Source organism: Chiloscyllium punctatum, chromosome 36 (genome assembly GCF_047496795.1).
Source record: "Chiloscyllium punctatum isolate Juve2018m chromosome 36, sChiPun1.3, whole genome shotgun sequence".
NCBI classification, from domain to species: domain Eukaryota; kingdom Metazoa; phylum Chordata; class Chondrichthyes; order Orectolobiformes; family Hemiscylliidae; genus Chiloscyllium; species Chiloscyllium punctatum.
Genome location: NC_092774.1, coordinates 31,261,969 through 31,279,378, shown reverse-complemented (window position 1 = coordinate 31,279,378; position 17,410 = coordinate 31,261,969). Strand labels below are relative to the sequence as shown.

Genomic DNA, 17,410 nt, shown 5'->3' with positions numbered 1-17,410 from the left:
TATGGGACTAGATTAATTTAGAATATCTAGTCAACATCAATGAATTAAGACCATAAGACATAGAAGTGGAAGTAAGGCTATTCAGCCCATTGAGTCCATTCTGTCATTTAATCATGGCTGATGGGCATTTCAGCTCCATTTACCCACACTCTCCCCGTAGCCCTTAATTCCTTAATTAAGAATTTATCAATCTCTGCCTTGAAGACATTTAATGTCCTGGCCTCCACTGCACTCCCTGGCAATGAATTCCACAGGCACACATTCTCTGTCTGAAGAAATGTCTCCTCATTTCTGTTTTAAATTGACCCCCTCTAATTATCAGGCTGTGTCCCTGGACCCTAGTCTCCTCTGCCTAATGGAAACAACTTCCCAGTATCCACCCTTTCTAAGCCAAGCATAATCTTGTAAGTTTCTCTTAGATCTCTCCTCAACCTACCGAACGCTAATGAGTACAATCCCAGGATCATCACCCATTCATCGTATGTTAGGCGTACCATTCCAGGGATCGATCGTGTGAATCTCTGCTGGACACACTCTAGTGCCAGTATATTCTGCTGTTACTGCCACTGAGTCGCACCTTTAACCCTGTTTAGTGGGTGAAGTGGGAGGGGCAAGAGGACCCTTTCTGTCGGACTTGCTGCTCTCGCACCCACTTTACTTCTCGTGCTGTCTGACAGCACCTTCCCTACGGAATTGATCTGCAGGAGCAGATGGAGGACATTTTTACCCTGGATGGAGCATAATGTTTGTCCAACCCCTGCAGGTTGGTATGAAATAGATACGTTTGTCTCTGTCCCATTGAGTCTCCAGCACAGGGCTAGGCTGGTCGGCTCAATTGGCCTCTATCAGTGTTTTCGCTCTGCCTGAGCCTCCACCCACCCCTCTTCATCACCCCTTCCCATCCCACATCAGCAAACTGGTATCCCCCACTATCGCACGTTTGCTTTATGCCGCTTTGCTTTTACAAAAGACCCACATTAGTACCTGTTTTCGCTAATCAAAAGAAATCCAAAGAGGATTTTTGCTTTCATGAGAGGCAACGTCCTAGTGAACCTTCTCTGCACCCTCTCCCAGAGCATCCACGTCCTTCCGGTAGCATGCTGGCCAGAACTGCACACAATGTTTTGAATGTGGCCGGAATAAATAGCTGTAACATAACTCGCTAACTCTTACACTCTAGGCAAGTGTGCTGTATGCCTTCATGACCACGTGCCTGCCTGCTTTGCCACTTTCAGGGATCTATATGCCCAGATCCCTCTGTATGCCAGATCTCCTATGCGTTCTCTAATTTGATGCACACTTCTTGTATTTCCTTCTCTTCCTTTCTCCCTCATCTGGATCCAGCTTCCCCTTAATTGTATTCCTCTCTTCATCTCTTTCCCCCCCGTTCCTCACCCCTCCACACATCAGTGTATCATAAGACCATAGGAGCTGAAATTAGGCCATTCAGCCCATTGTGACTGCTCTGCGATTCAGTCATGGCTGATCAGTTTCTTAACCCGATTCTCCCAGTAACCTTTGATCCCTTTCATACTCAAGAAACTATCTTTCACAGCTTAAATGTACTCAATGACCTGGCCTCCATAGTCTTTGGTGGCAGTGAATTCCATTTATTCACCACTCTAACTGAAGACGTTTCTCTTTACCTCCACTCTAAAGGGTCTTCCGTTTGGTCTCAGGCTGTGCCCTCGGCTCCTAGCCTTTCCTACCAAAGGAAACATCTTCCCAACATCCAGTCTGTTCAGAATTCTGTCGGCTTCAATTAGATCCCCCGTCATCGTTCTAAATTCCATTAACTATAGACCCAGAGTCCTCAAACATTCATTATTTGTTAAAATGTTCATTCCTGGGACCATACTCGTGAACCTCCTCAGAACACACACCTAGGCCAGTACAGCCTTCCTGAGATTTGGGCCCAAAACTGCGCATAATACTCCAAATATGGCCTGACCAGAGTGTTACAAAGCCTCAACTACATCCCTACTTTTACATTCAAGTCCTGTCAAATTAAATGTCATCATTGCATTTGCCTTCCTAACTACTGTCTCAACCCGTAAGTTTACCTTGAGAGAATCCTGGACTAGAACACCCAAGTCTCTTTGCACCTTAGATTTCTGCACTTTCTTCAGTTCCAAGGGTGACATGTAGGTGTCGGGGCTGCACCAGAGATTTCCTGACATGCGGATTGTATTCGGGGGTACCAAGTAATCTGAGGAACTGGCAGTATTTTGGGAGAAATAGTTATTCCTGGAGGAGGTAGAGAGGAATGTGGTACGATTCTGTAAACTCGAGGTCTCCAGAAGTGTGCAGAGGTGGTGTTAGAATTTAACACCACAAATTTGAAAGCGAGGAAACTCCACCAGAATTCAATTATCAGACATGACAGGCCAATGGTGTCTATCTGTGATGTTAGAATTCTATGATGCTTGGAACTGAAACATAACTTTCAACCCCATGTATTTCATCTCCTTTGTAATAGAGGTCTCTATTTGTATTTTTCAATTGGTTTTTGTACCTGTCTGCTACTTTTGATGATTTGTGTACTTGGTCTCCAAAGTCTTTTTTCCCCTTTTATAGTGCTTAGTTTCTAATAATTTAGCAGTTCTCCAATCAGTCTTTCTTGGGTGAAAAGTAAATGGTTCTGATGTTGTCGTATTGGGTGACATTAAACATTTATTCCACTCATTCGTTTAACCCATGAATGCTGTTTAGCTTCTTCCTGCTCCTTTCTGCACAAGTTGATGCCCCTCTGCCCCTGGATAGTTGATAGTTGACCAAGAACTGGATAGGTGTCCCCTTGATCCAACCTCTTGAGCAATAAGCTATCAGTAACCAAGGACAAAGGTCTTGGACTCCAATTGTTAGTAGTAAACCTCCACTAGGGACAGATTCTTTGGACAAGATCTTTGATTTTGGCACAGAGGCAGGAAACATCTCACCTGTATCAGATAAATCAAATTACTGACTGTCAACTCCTTTGATACTGAGCAGCGTGAATTGAGTATTTACTGGCCCAACAAGAATGGATTTCCCAAACTGCTACAGTGCTGGTGACAGTCATACACCCAAACCAGCTGCTAGTAGGGATCAACCTTCTCTCTGAATCAGGAGGTCACAGGTTTAAATCACAGGATGTTGCTGGTAAGAGGTTCAGTGATGGAAATGTCATTCAGTGGAAAATACTAATAGCTCCCAGAAATTATGGCGAATGTCGGGGCTAGTATAAATGAAGAAGTGAAGGATATTAATAAGTATGAAACAAAAATGCATCAGAGAATTGAATAGGATTTAAAGTAGCTAAATTCCCTGGGCTTGGTAGTTAACGCTAGTTCACTGGAAAGTGGTAATTGGAAAGTGGCACATGTCATCCCACTGTTTTAGAAAGAAGGAAGAGAGCACAGGGAATCTATAATAAAAGGTACAACAACAGGACAGTTAAAAATTAATGATAGGACTGAGCAGAATCAACATGGGCTTATTGGAAATATATGCTCGTCAAACTCAGGTCATTATAGCTAGCAGAATATATGAATGTCCAAATTAGGAGCTGAAGTAAGCCATTCGACTCATTAAGCTGCTCCACTCCAAGAAGATGATGGCTGATTACTTTGTGTTATACATTGCACATTCGGATCCATCCCCATATCCTTAGATTCTTCTTAGGCAAAGGAATTAATCTACTTCTGCCTTGGAAATATTCAATGGTCCTGGCTTCACTATCTTCTGTCGCAAAGTATTCCAAAGCTGCACAACCTTCCAAAAAATTTCCCTCCTTTGTCACAAATGATTGCGTTTTTTCAAGAAGTAACAAAGAGGATTGATGAGGGCAGAGCAGTAGATGTGATCGATATGGACTTCAGTAAGGCGTTCGACAAGGTTGCCCATGGGAGATTGATTAGCAAGGTTAGATCTCACGGAATACAGGGAGAACTAGTCACTTGGATACAGAACTGGCTCAACGGTAGAAGACAGAGGGTGGTGGTGGAGGGTTGTGTTCCAGACTGGAGACTGTGACCAGTGGAATGCCACAAGGATCGGTGCTGGGTCCTCTACTTTTTGTCATCTACCAAAATGATTTTGATGCGCGCAGAAGAGGTACAGTTAGTAAGTTTGCAGATGACACCAAAATTGGAGGGGTATTGGACCTCAGAGTTAACCTCAGATTACAACAGGATCTTGACCAGATGGGCCAATGGGCTGAGAAGTGGCAGATGGAGTTTAATTCCGATAAATGCGAGGTGCTGCATTTTGGGAAAGCCAATCTTAGCAGGACTTATGCCCTTATTGGGAAGGTCGTCGGGAGTGTTGCTGAACAAAGAGACCTTGGAGTGCAGGTTCATAGCTCCTTGAAAGTGGAGTTGCAGGTAGATGGGATAGTGAAGAAGGCATTTGGTATGCTTTCCTTTATTGGTCAGAGTATTGAGTACATGAGTTGAGAGGACATGTTGCGGCTGTATTGGACATTGGTTAGCCCACTGTTGGAATATTGCGTGCAATTCTGGTCTCCTTCCTGTTGGAAAGATGTTGTGAAACTTGAAAGGGTTCAGAAACTATTTACAAGAATGTTGCCAGGGTTGGAGGATTTGAGCTGCTGGAGAATCGGAGGCTAAGGGGTGACGTTATAGAGGGTTTACAAAATTATGAGGTCATGGATAGGATAAATAGGCAAAGTCTTTTCCCTGGGGTCGGAGAGTCCAGACTAGAGGGCATAGGTTTAGGGTGAGAGGGGAAAGATATAAAAGAGACCTTAAGGGTAAAGTTCACGCAGATGTTGGTATGTGTATGGAATGTGCTGCCAGAGGAAGTGGTGGAGGCTGGTACAATTGCAACATTGAAGAGGAATTTGGATGGGTAGATGAATAGGAAGGGTTTGGAAGGATATGGGCCGGGTACTGGCAGGTGGGACTAGATTGGGTTGGGATATCTGGTCGGCATGGACGGGTTGGACCGAAGGGTCTGTTTCTGTGTTGTACATCTCTAAGACTCTATAAATGGGTGATCTAATTGTTCGTTCACAACAGTAAGTAAACATCCTTCAACATCCATCTTTTGAAGACCATTCAGGCTCATAGAAACTTCAATCAAATCACCCCTTGCTATTCCAAACTCTGGTTGAAAGTCAGACCTGCCTGTCGAATGATTTTCCATGAGACAGTGTGTTCATTGTGGGTGTCAATCTAGTTTACCTTCTGTGAATTGCCTTTAATGCATTTTCATTCTTCCTTCGGTAAGGATATCAAAACTGAGCACGGTGTTCAAGATGTAGTCCCACCATTGCTCTGTAACTGAGGCATAATCGCCTTACATTTATGTCATTGGCCTTTCTAATCACTTGCTTTGTTTGCATTCTAACTTGTGACTTATTTGCAAGGCCCCCAGATCCCTCTGCATCTCAGAATTATGCAGTTGTTCTCCAAGTAGGTAGCAAATTGCATTTTACCATATTGTACACCACTTGCAAGAGTTTTGCTTATTTATTTAACCAATCTATCAATCTGCATAATTGATATGTCATCTCCACAATGTACATCTCCATCTATCTTTGTGTTGCCTGCAAATGTAACCACATACCTTTGATCCCCTCCTGTAAGTCATCTATATAATTGTAGAAAGTTGAGGAGCCAGCAGAGATGCCTGTTGGAACCCCACCATATATTGTCAGTTACAACCAATTTGACAAAAGAACCATTTTTGCATATTCTGTTTTCTGCCAGTCAGTTGATGTTCTATAACTATACTTTACACCATGAGTTCCTCTGTGCAATATGCTTTTTGTGAAAACATGTCAAACACCTTTAGGATATTCAAGTTCAGTATATCCACAGGCTTCAATTTACATACTCTTTCAAAGAATTCCTTGAGGACAGCATGGTGGCACAGTGGCTCCCTCTCACGGCCAGAGACACCTATTTGATTTCAGCCTTGAGTCGACTATCTGTTTGGAGTTTGCTTGTTCGGTCTATGTCTTTGTGAGTTTCCACTGGGGGCTCCACAGTCCAAAGATGTGTAGGTTGGGTGGATTAGCCATGTTGGATTGCGTAATGTCCTTGGATGTCCAAGCTAGGTGAGTTAGCCATGCTAAATGCAGGGTTACGGGAGTAGAGTGGCGGTCTGGATCTGGGTGGGATGCACTTGAGGGTTGGTGCAGGACTTGATCGGCCAAGTGGTCTCTTTCCACACTCTTGGAATTCTATGAATAAATTGGTGAAACAACATTTCGTTTTCATATTAGCATGCTGATTCTTTTCAATTACCGTGAGCTTTTTGACATGGTGGTTATAATCTCCTTAATTGATTCAAAAACAAATGTTTAATTGCCATAGACCCAAGGGACCACATCTTTCCCTTTGAGAACAGAAGTATTAAATATGTTACTCTCCAGTCTGAGGAAAACTTGCCTGAATCTAAGAAATCTTGGAAAATTAACATTAATGCAAATATGAACTCATTAGCCACCTTTTAAAATTCTATGATGAAGTCCACCTGTACCCAGAGATTTGCCAGCCCATAGCACCATCAGTTCGCTCAATAGCATTTATCTAATGATTCTCATTTCACCAAACTCCTCTGTTTGTTCAACCTATGGCGTTAAAGGCAGGATTCTTGACCATGTGGTGGAACAGAGGGATCTTGGAGTCCAAGTCCATAGATCGCTCAAAGTTACCACCCAGGTTGAGAAGGTTGTTACGAAGGTGTACGGTGTGTTGGCTTTCATTAGCAGGGAGTTTGAGCTTAAGAGCTGCAAGGTTATGCTGCAGCTGTATGGAGTACTGGTTAGATCACATTTGGAATATTGTGTTCACTTTTAGTCACCTAATTTTAGGAAAGATGTGTAGGGAAAATGCCAGAGGAAACATCACAGAAGCGCTTCACAGGAGGCTGCCAATCACTGAGGATGTTACCTAGACAGGGGACGAAATGTCTGCAACACAAATTCCCAGCTCGGCGAACAGAACCACAACAGGAAGCTGTGTAAGCTGAGAGAGGGTACAGAGGAGATTTACCTCGATGCTGCCTGGAATGGAGGGGATGTCTTAGGTTGGGGGAGCTAGGGCCTTTCTCATTGGAGCGAAGAACGATGAGAGGTGACTTTATAGAGGTGTACTATATGTTGAGAGGCATAGATAGAATGAATAGCTGGAGACTTTTTCCCCAGGTCAGAAATGACAGGGCATAATTTTTAAGTAATTGGAAGAAGGTTTAGGGGAGATGTCAGAGGTAGGTTTTTTACTCTGAATGGTGAGTGCATGGAATGCACTTCCAGGGTTGGAATGAGAGTCAGATACATTTAAGGACATTTAAGCGACTGCTGAACAAGCACATGGACGGCAGTAAATTGAGGGGTGTGCAGGCTAGTCTCATCTTCAAGTTGGATAAAAGGCTGGTACAACATAGAGGGCTGAAGGGTCTGAACTGTGCTGTATTGTTCTACGTTCTCACTCCAGAACGATGCAGCAGCAGTATTGGAAGAACAATATTGCGTCAAACCCCTTGACCCTTCCAGAGATGGGCACCGTCGATGGAAACTCGGTTAAATTCTGCCAGCAATCAGGTGATAGCCGGGTGGGGGGAGGGTGGCAGCCGTGAGACTGAACTTGCTGACTTGAGGGTTTTTAGTTTTGGTTGCTACGTGCAATGAAGTGTGAATCATTGTTTCAACAGTTGGTTCTGTGTGTTGTTTCTGAGTCAGTGACCAAATTAAGGCGATTCACCCACAACCAGAACAAGAGGCTGGGATTAATATTGACTCCAATGCATTCAGCATGACATCACGTCAATACTGTTAGAAAGGGAAAGCTGACACCAACTCCCACCCCACCAGAGATCTCAAACCGAAACACCCAAAGAGAAGCGCATCGCCCTATAATCTGTAAAATTAATGTGAAAAGTGGTGTAACCTGCTCTAATGTTTAAAAATAAATCCCTGACACTTTAAAATCAACAAAAATCTATTTATATATCCAACAGTAACGGTGAACAGATGAACTAAACTATTAACAAACCAAATAAATCCCTTCTAACTACTGACTGTTCCGGAATAAAACAAGATTCACGTGATATGATGATCCAATAAATATGATTCCCTCTTGTAACAAGAAATAGAATTTAGTCTCTCAGATTACAGCCAGGTTACGTGTCTCTTGGAATACTCTGTGCCACCTTCTGTTGAATCTTCTGTCAGGAATGCCCTTCCCAGTTTTATTTAAATGATGCATTCTCTAATACAGAGATGACTGACATCCAGTTTCCCCCTCTCAACAGAACTGAGGACTCTTGGTTCTCGCGAGGGGGAGTTAGAGATCTGGGCGTTCAGGCGATTGGATCCTGAAGGTGGCAACACAGGTCAATGGAGTGGTCACAAAGGTTTCATTCGGCGGTGTGTAAATAAATTGTTTTCCTGCAAGCCAAGTGATTTGACCAGTTACATCACTCCTGGATACCTCTGCCTAAAACAACTAAAAAACGTTAGGGTCTGGGCTACCTTCCCAGAATGTTTTGAGGGGATCTGGCCTGGTCTATAACACTGAACACCTGCAAATTGTGTCTCCAGGAAGGATGTCGTAAAACTTGAAAGGGTTCAGAAAAGATTTAAATGGATGGTTTGGAGGTTGGAGGGTTTGAGTTACAGGGAGAGATTGAATAAGTTGCAGGTATTTTTCCCTGGAACATCAGAGGCTGAGGAGTGACCTGGTAGATATTAATAAAATTGAGAGGCACAGATACGGTAAATAGTCAAAATCTTTTCGCCAGGATGGGGAATCCAAAACTAGAGGTTTAGGATGAGGGGGAAAAGATTTAAAAGGGACCTGAGGGGAGACCTTTTCACGGAGAGAGTGGTGTATGTATGGAATGAGCTGCCAGAGGAAGTGGTGGCATCTGGTACAATTTCAACATTTAAAAGGCATTTGGATTGGAACATGAATAGGAAGAGTTTCGAGGGATACGGACTAGTGCTGGCAAATGGGATGAGATTAATTTAGGATATGCAGTCAGCATGGACGAGTTGGACTGAAGGGTCTGTTTCCCTGCTGTGCATCTGTTTTGACTCGAAGTCTCCAAAAGATACCACATTGCTTCAACCGAACTCTGAAACCCAACGTTACTGACAGATTCTTTGTGTCTGAACCCGAGAGGCCGAGTCGTAGAGATGCACAGCACTGAAACTGACCCTTCAGTACAACTCGTCCATACTGACCAGACATCCAACATTTAATCTACTCCCATTTGTCAGCATTTAGCTCATATACCCATCCAGATGCTTTTTAAATGTTGTCATTGTACCAGCCTCCACAACTTCCCCTGGCAGCTCATTCTGTACATGCATCACCCTCTGCGTGAAAACTTGTCCCTTGAGGTCCATGCTAAGTTGCCTGTAGTGTTAGGGTGGGTTACTCTTCGGAGGGTCAGGGAGGACTTGTTGGGCCGAAGGGCCTGTTTCCACGCTGCAGGGAATCTAATCAAAAGGCACCTGGATGGGTGTATGAACAGGAAGAGTTTCGAGGGGTGCTGGCAAATGGGACTAGATTAATTTTGGATATCTGGTCAGCATGAATGGGTTGGACCAAAGGATCGGTTTCCAGCACTTGGCCTATATCCCTCTCAACCATTCCTATTCATGTCCCCATCCAGATGCTATTTAAAGGCTGTCATTGTACCAGCCTGCACCACATCTTCTGGCAGCTCATTCCATCCATGCATCACCCTCTGTATGAAAAGCTTGCCCTTTAGGTCCCATTTAAATCTTTCCCCTCTCACCATCAACCCTCTGGTTCTGGACTGCCCAACCTCCAGGGAAATGACCTTGTTATTTGCTCTATCCATACTCCTCATGATTTTATAAACCCATATAAGGTCACCCCTCAACCTCTGACACTTCAGGGAAAACAGCCCCAGTCTATTCAACCTCTCCCTGTAGCCCAAACACTCGGCAACATCCTGGTAAATCATTTCTGGTCGAGAAGTCAATGATTTGGGTTAACACCTGAAACACTGACTTCACTGCTGGTGCTGCCTGGCTTGCTGTGTTCTCCCAGCCTCCTGCTTGCCTACTTTGGATTCCAGCATCTGCAGTTTGTTTTTGTCTCTAACGAATGGCAGAGCAGACTCGATCGGCTGAATGGACTAACTTCTGCTCCAAAGGTCTCGCAGGCTTGGGTTTGTGCAGATTGTTTCAGTGGGAACGTACAGTCCTGGGCTCAACGAGCAGCAGCGCCCAATGGATCAAAGTTCATAGAATCACAGAATCCCTACATTGTGGACACAGGTCCTTCAGCCCAACAAGCTCAAACTGACCCTCTGAAGAGTAACCCACCGAGACCCATTTCCCTGCCCTATTACTCGACATTTCCCCTGACTAATGCACCACACCTACACATCCCTGAACACTGGGACAATTCAATTTCACCAATCCACCCTACCTGCACACCTTTGGACTGTGAGAGGAAACCGGAACACCCAGAGAAAACCCACGCAGGCACAGAAGGAGAATGTGCAAAATCCACACAGATAGTTACCCCAATAGTGGAATCAAAGCTGTGTCCCTGGCACTGTGAGGCAATGCTACTGACCACTGAGCCACCGTAGGAGTGGGTACAGTCCAGCAGAAAACAAAACAAGCCCACCAACTCTCCCACTGTCAGACTGGGCAGGAGGTTCAGTCCTGGGGGTGACCCACAGCAGCCTCACCGGCAGAATTCGATTGTTGGGAGCGCTGGTGCCCCCGCTGGTGTCTCTGCAAGTTGCAGGCCTGGGTGAAGGCCTTCCCACACTCAGGGCAGCTGAAAGGCTTCTCCCCTGTGTGGACCCGCTGGTGGGTCAGCAGGGCGGAGGAATCGCTGAACCCCTTCCCGCACTCTGGGCAAGTGAATGGCCTCTCCCCTGTGTGGGCACTGTGGTGCCTCAGCAGGGAAAAGGCCTGGGTGAAGGCCTTCCCACACTCAGGGCAGCTGAAGGGCTTCTCCCCTGTGTGGACCCGCCGGTGGGTCAGCAAGGCGGAGGAACTGCTGAACCCCTTCCCACACTCTGGGCAGGCGAATGGCCTCTCCCTGGTGTGGACCTGTTGGTGCTTCAGTAGGTCAGAGGAATTGCTGAAAGCCTTCCTGCACTCAGGGCAGCTGAAGGGCTTCTCCCCTGTGTGGACCCGTCGGTGCCCGAGCAGGGTGGAGGAACTGCTGAACCGCTTCCCACACTCTGGGCAGGAGAATGGCCTGACCCCAGTGTGACTGCGCTGATGAGCCTCCAAGACAGACGGGACATGGAAGGCTTTCCCACAGTCGCCACACTTCCAAGGTTTCTCCACGGGGCGGGATTCCTCTGGTTTCTCCATGGCTGAAGCTTCAGCGGCACACAAACACGTGTACAGTCCGTCCCTGCCGTGAATTCCTCTTTCCAGGCTGGATAACTGTTTTAGGTTCCACACTCAGTACGCTGTAACAGTAGGGTCTCTCATTCAGTCCCACTGATGCTGAAAACGTACTGAAACAGGGACCAAAAAACTTTGCTCCTTCTCACAGAATCTTAGTCAAAACTCGTTACACTTCCAATGGACTGAATGACAGTCAGACATTGACTTGAAATTGAGGACAGCAGACGCTGGAGAGTCAGAGTCAAAAAGTGCGGAAAAGCACACCAGGTCAGGCAGCATCTGAGGAGCAGGAGAGTCGGCATTTTGTGCATAAGCCCTTCATCTGTTGATTTTTAAACTTCAGTTTTCAGATCAAATACTCTGTAAAAAGAGATTACAAATGTCATCATTGTCACTGAGAAGGTCTATAGCCTTAAAACTTGTCTTTAAATATTTAGACTAAATGTAGTGCTGAATTATAGAACACAAAATAGACAGACAACAAGACTCAGAAAGGGGGGCATCTTAAAGAATGCAAAAGATAGGGACACCTGGGCTGACCAAGTGATAACAGGATGCTGTAAGACAATTAAGAAGGTTTGCCTTAGCATCGGTGAATCTGTATGAACAGGACACCAAGTGATAACATTCACAACCGTTCCCTTGTGAAATTAATGACAGTATTTGATTCTGACCCTGAAACGAAACTCGGTACTATCAAAAACTTTGTAATTAACACTCAGTTGCTGTCAATTATAATGGTTTCGTATACCCCTTGCAAGCAGGGCAGTCACAGAGAAAATAAATCTTTGCTGTTACAAAACCCTGACATGAGAGTTCAAAAGGACACTAGAGAGAGACACCATTTTAGTGCTGAGGCTGTTGAATCCAGCAGAAAATTAACTCTTAGTGCTTAGCTGGTATGGATTGAATTTAATTGCATTTTGAGAAGCCAATTCTGGTTCTGAAGTGCAAATTCTGTAAAAAGAAATACTGATAAAGCTTTAACTTACTTGCTGTTTTTACACACTGCCCCACTGACAATTCTAACTAATTAGATCTTATGTCTTATTTGAATTTGAATCACAAACTTGAAAAGTAGGCATGTTTCATTTGAAGACGAATGAATCAGTTTGAATGCAACCTTATGGTAACATCTCTGCCTCAGGTACAGAATGGTTTAGAGCTGAAAAAGCAAGAGTCTGCTCCTAGCTTAGAAAATATTCAAGGTTGAATATTGAAGAGATTCTTGCACAATGTGTCGGGAAGCCATTTTATGATTGAACGTTTGCCCTCCTTACTAAGAAGCCATTTTATAAAAGAACTGTATCTCACAATGAGAGCTGTGCAAGGTTATCTTGTGCACTCCAATTGGGTGCGACTGGTACCTCTTTATGAGAGGAGTTTATCTCACTAGCAGGTTCCCACCTCACGAATGGTCTGTAGGAGTAATTAGTCAAGCTTCACAGATCTGTCAATTAGCTTTTCTTCCTTATGAATTATTGGTGATTGTTTCTTTTCCACTCCCAGGAGCCGCAGTGGTTGAGGCGTTGAGTTGGGGAGAATAAAATGTGCCCGTGAGCAGCGTGTGGGGCTATTTCAGCTTCCCCTCATCTGACTGCGCTTTGAGTTGACTCAGATGTTCTCAGGGACATTTACTGACGCGAGACAGTGAAAGGATTCTCATTCCCGCAGATCAGGAATTCAAACCGTATGCCGGCTTCAGGACAATGAGAAAGGTTAATTGGGGTGTGTGAAGAAGCTTTGAGCTGCATTTCAAACAGGTAGGTGGAGTCAGATGCATCATCCATTGCGCCCCGGCCCTGTGCGTATCTAACGCCACCATGCTGCAGAGTTCTGACATTAACACGGACAGGCGCAGCAATGGGAACATTCACAATGTGAACAACCAAAGATAATCACCGTCACTGATTCCCTTCCACAGGCCCAACTTTGTGAAGCAGTATCTTTCACTGGCAATGGAAACACCCTTGTCCTCAGGTACCTGCTTCATTTCGATCTCGATTTCAAGCACCTCACTGTTCTAGTCTCATTTCCAAACACTTTGCTCATAGCCTCAAAAGAAGCTCTGCGGGTATCTGCTTGTTCCACCCGAACAGGCAGTGGGTTGCAGATTCCCACCAGTCCCAATTTGAGTGAAATATTTTCCCCCCTCCACTGATTTGAATCTTAAAAAAGAAGCCGGGGAGTAAGCTCCCTTTGTTTTCGACGACATTTCTCATTTTGTACTCGGAAGGGTTCACACCTGCGTGGGGAAACCGCAATGGATTTCAAGTCCATCACATTAACCACTCGGCCCACGAATACAGAAGCACACTGACAGCTTGACTTCCCAGGTCTGTCTGCTTGTGGAGCTGAGAAAGAGTGAATCATCGCAGAGTTTGTTTGAATCCAATCACTTCACAGTGATTCGAAAGGGTTAAATATCTGCACATGGTGTTTGTAGATATTTAGGTTTTTCACCCCAAAAAATGAAATGAACTTTCAGTTAGAAATTGCAGGAGGAACTCAGCAGGTCAGGCAACATCTGTGGAAAGAGAATCAGAGGCAACATTTCAAAATTCTGTTTTCTCCGACAGGTACTGTCAAACCTGCCGAGTTTCTCTTTCGGTCTCGTCTTCTCAGCACACGCAGTCCCTTACGTTAGACATTAATTCAATTCGGAAACCCCTTTGTGGAGAAGATTTCCGTTTGGGGAACATTTTCCTGACCCCATTAAAAGCGCACAGCTTCGAAGCCAAAGAAGGGCAGCGGACACACCGCCTCTGGGTGGGCTCGAACCACCAACCTTCCGATTAACAGCCGAACGCGCTGACCAATTGCGCCACAGAGACAGGCGCCAGCACGGGCTCCACCATCGCCTAGTGATTTCATAATTCAGCCTCCCCGCCAGGAATTACAATTGTCGTCTATCTGTTTTACTTTTCCATAATCAAGCCTGGGAGATCTCTTGTGGAGATACCGGGGACAGTCTGCAGACACATCCATGTCACGAGGAACTAGCTTTCTTACTCCGGGGCCGTCGCCCTTCCAGCCTTTCAGTGTTTTGCCTGTTCCCGAGTTCTCTCATTGGCTCGGAGGGGAGAAGGGGTTTGAATTCCTGATGTGCAGGAACGACAATTCTTCCAATGTCTCAGATCAGTTCATGTGCCGAGAACATCAGAGTCAACCTCCAGGCCTCTTCAACAAGGGGACGGTGTCTGGACTGTCTCTGCTCAATCGGACCGGTCATCTTTCATTCTCCTCTAAATCCGCTTCGCAAAGTGTTTCTAAAGGTTCACAAAGCTGGAGACTGGCATTTCTGTTTTGCTTCATGAACATTTGCACATTTTTTCCATTTCCTAACTGACAATATTTTGCCAAATTCTCTTCCCTTGCCTCATGTCAAGGGATGAGGAATTTCCATTCTGGGGAGACATTCCCAAGGTTGAGAATGTTCGCTTTGGAGCAAAGAAGGATAACTGGAGATTTCCTGGGGCTGTTGGTCATGATGGGAGAAGAAGCGGTGGGAATGGTCAGATTAATGATCAGAAGAACCAATTGCCACTGACCAGAGTCAGTTATCTGAGGACAGGGATTGAAGTTCTTGAATGAAAAGCAGCACTTGTGCCTAATAAACACAGAGAATACTGCAGAAAGCCAACAGGTCGAGCAGCATCTGTGGAAAGGGAAACAGAGCTGACGTTGTGAGTCTGGTACGTTGTTTGTTCAGAACCCGAGTTTCCTGCATGGCAATAAATTCCCATACATGAGGAAACGGGTCTTTATTGAGACGGGTTTTGTGAAGTTTGAGCGATAATGCAACCAACAGGAAGTCATTTAAAATCGCCAGCGAAGAAAGCATAGCCAGCAGGTTACCACCCTGGGCGGGGAGCCCCAAATGATCTCTACGCCAACACCTTAAGTGTTCGGCCACAACTACACGCCCAAAGTTGAGGTCTAAACTTTCTCATGGAATAGTTCTCACAGGAAAGGTGAGTATTGGGCTTGTCCTGTCTGCGCCATAGCCCCAACGTTTCCCGTTCCCCTGGATTTGATCAGGACAGAGGAGGCTGAGGGGAGATCGAATTGAACTACACACATTGATGAGAGATAGAGCGGCTGGGAAGGATCCATTCCCATGCGTAGAGAGATTAATAATCAGGGCCGAAAATAAGGAGCCACTTCAAGAAATTTGGGGTTCATTCAGCAAAGCTAATGTAGAACTGTTCACAGAAAATTGTGATCAAAGTCTCTCGAGTTATTTTGATGAGAAGTGTTGATGATGCTTATACAATCGATAGGATGAACGTAGATTGGTAAATGTATTTGGTGACAGTTCTGTTCTAGCCCTGTGAGCGAAACCTGGATCTGAAGGAGTATAAGGGACATTAACAACATCGATCTGAAATTGGACACGTGACAAGGAACAGAGCCATCATTAACAGTTGGCTTTTGAACTGGAGAGGGTTTCTCGTGAAATTAGCTTGAGGCTTGAGGTATGCAAGGTCAAGATACTTTAGGTAAAACATGGAAACACTATCCTCATTAGCAGACAGTGAAAGGATTACAAGACACAAATTAAACATTTTCGACAAGTGATACAGGGAACTGGGAAGATAAGTATTAGAAACTGGCAACAACAAAGTTCTGCAGCACAACACTGACATTCAAAGACCGAAAACATCCAGGTCCTGATTAATCAGATTGCATTGTGGTGCTTTTCTGCAAAACATCGACTTGCAATGTCCTACAATAGAGTGACATAACCCATCGCTGTCAGCCTAGGATAGAAAATCCGAAGGGATGAACGTTTGCTGATTTTCTGAAGATTCACAGAGCTTAGACTGGGTTTTGGTGATTGTTTCTTTTCCACTCCCAGGAGCCGCAGTGGTTGAGGCGTTGAGTTGGGGAGAATAAAATGTGCCCGTAAACAGCGTGTGCGGCTATTTCAGCTTCCCCTCACCTGACTGCGCTGTGAGTTGACTCGGATGTTCTCAGGGACATTTACTGACGCGAGACAGTGTAAGGATTCTCATTCCCGCAGGTCGGGAATTCAAACCGTACGCCGGCTTCAGGACAATGAGAAAGATTAATTGGGGTGTGTGAACAAGCTGTGAGCTGCATTTCAAACAGGTAGGTGGAGTTTGGTGCGCCAGTCCCTGTGCGCATCCAACGCCACCATGCTGCAGAGTTCTGACGCCTACACGGACTTGCGCAGCAATGGGAACATTCACAAGGTGAACAACCAAAGATAATCACCGTCACTGATTCCCTTCCACAGGCCCAACTTTGTGAAGCAGTATCTTTCACTGGCAAAGGAAACGCCTTTGTCCACAGGTACCTGCTTCATTTCGATCACGATTTCAAGCACCTCACTGTTCTAGTCTCATTTCCAAACACTTTGCTCATAGCCTCCAAAGAAGCTCTGAGGGTATCTGCTTGTTCCACCCGAACAGGCAGTGGGTTGCAGATTCCCACCAGTCCCAATCTGAGTGAAATGTTTTTCCCCCTCCACTGATTTGAATCTTAAAGAAGAAGCGGGGGAGCAAACTCCCTTTCTTTTCGACGACTCTTCTCATTTTGTACTCGGCAGGGTTCACACCTGCGTGGGGAAGCCGCAATGGATTTCAAGTCCATCGCATCAACCACTCGGCTCACGATTCAGTACCACACTGACAGTTTGACTTCCCAGGTCTGTCTGCCTGTGGAGCTGAGAAAGAGTGAATCATCGCAGAGTTTGTTTGAATCCAATCACTTCGCAGTGATTCGAAAGGGTTAAATATCTGCACATGGTGTTTGCAGATATTTCGGTGTTTCTCCCGAAAAGATGAAATGAACTTTCAGTGAGAAATTGCAGGAGGAACTCAGCAGGTCAGGCATCATCTGTGGAAAGAGAATCAGAGGCAACATTTCAGAATTTTGTTTGCTCCGACAGGTACTGTCAAACCTGTTGATTTTCTGTTTGGGTCTCGTCTTCTCAGCATACGCAGTCCCTTCGGTAAGACATGAAGTCAATTCGCAACCCCTGTGTGGAGAAGATTTCCGTTTGGGGAACATTCTCCT

The 17,410-nt window shown here is 45.2% G+C and overlaps 1 protein-coding gene and 1 non-coding gene across 2 annotated transcripts in view; one reads left to right on the top strand and one right to left on the bottom strand.

Annotated features, from left to right (window-relative positions):
* LOC140460322 (uncharacterized) overlaps positions 1-17,410 on the top strand; it is a 137,863-nt gene that overhangs the window by 3,998 nt on the left and 116,455 nt on the right. The gene's annotated exons all lie outside the window — the stretch shown is intronic.
* trnan-guu (transfer RNA asparagine (anticodon GUU)) lies at positions 14,126-14,199 on the bottom strand. Its single transcript has one exon. It is a non-coding gene; the product is annotated as a tRNA-Asn (tRNA).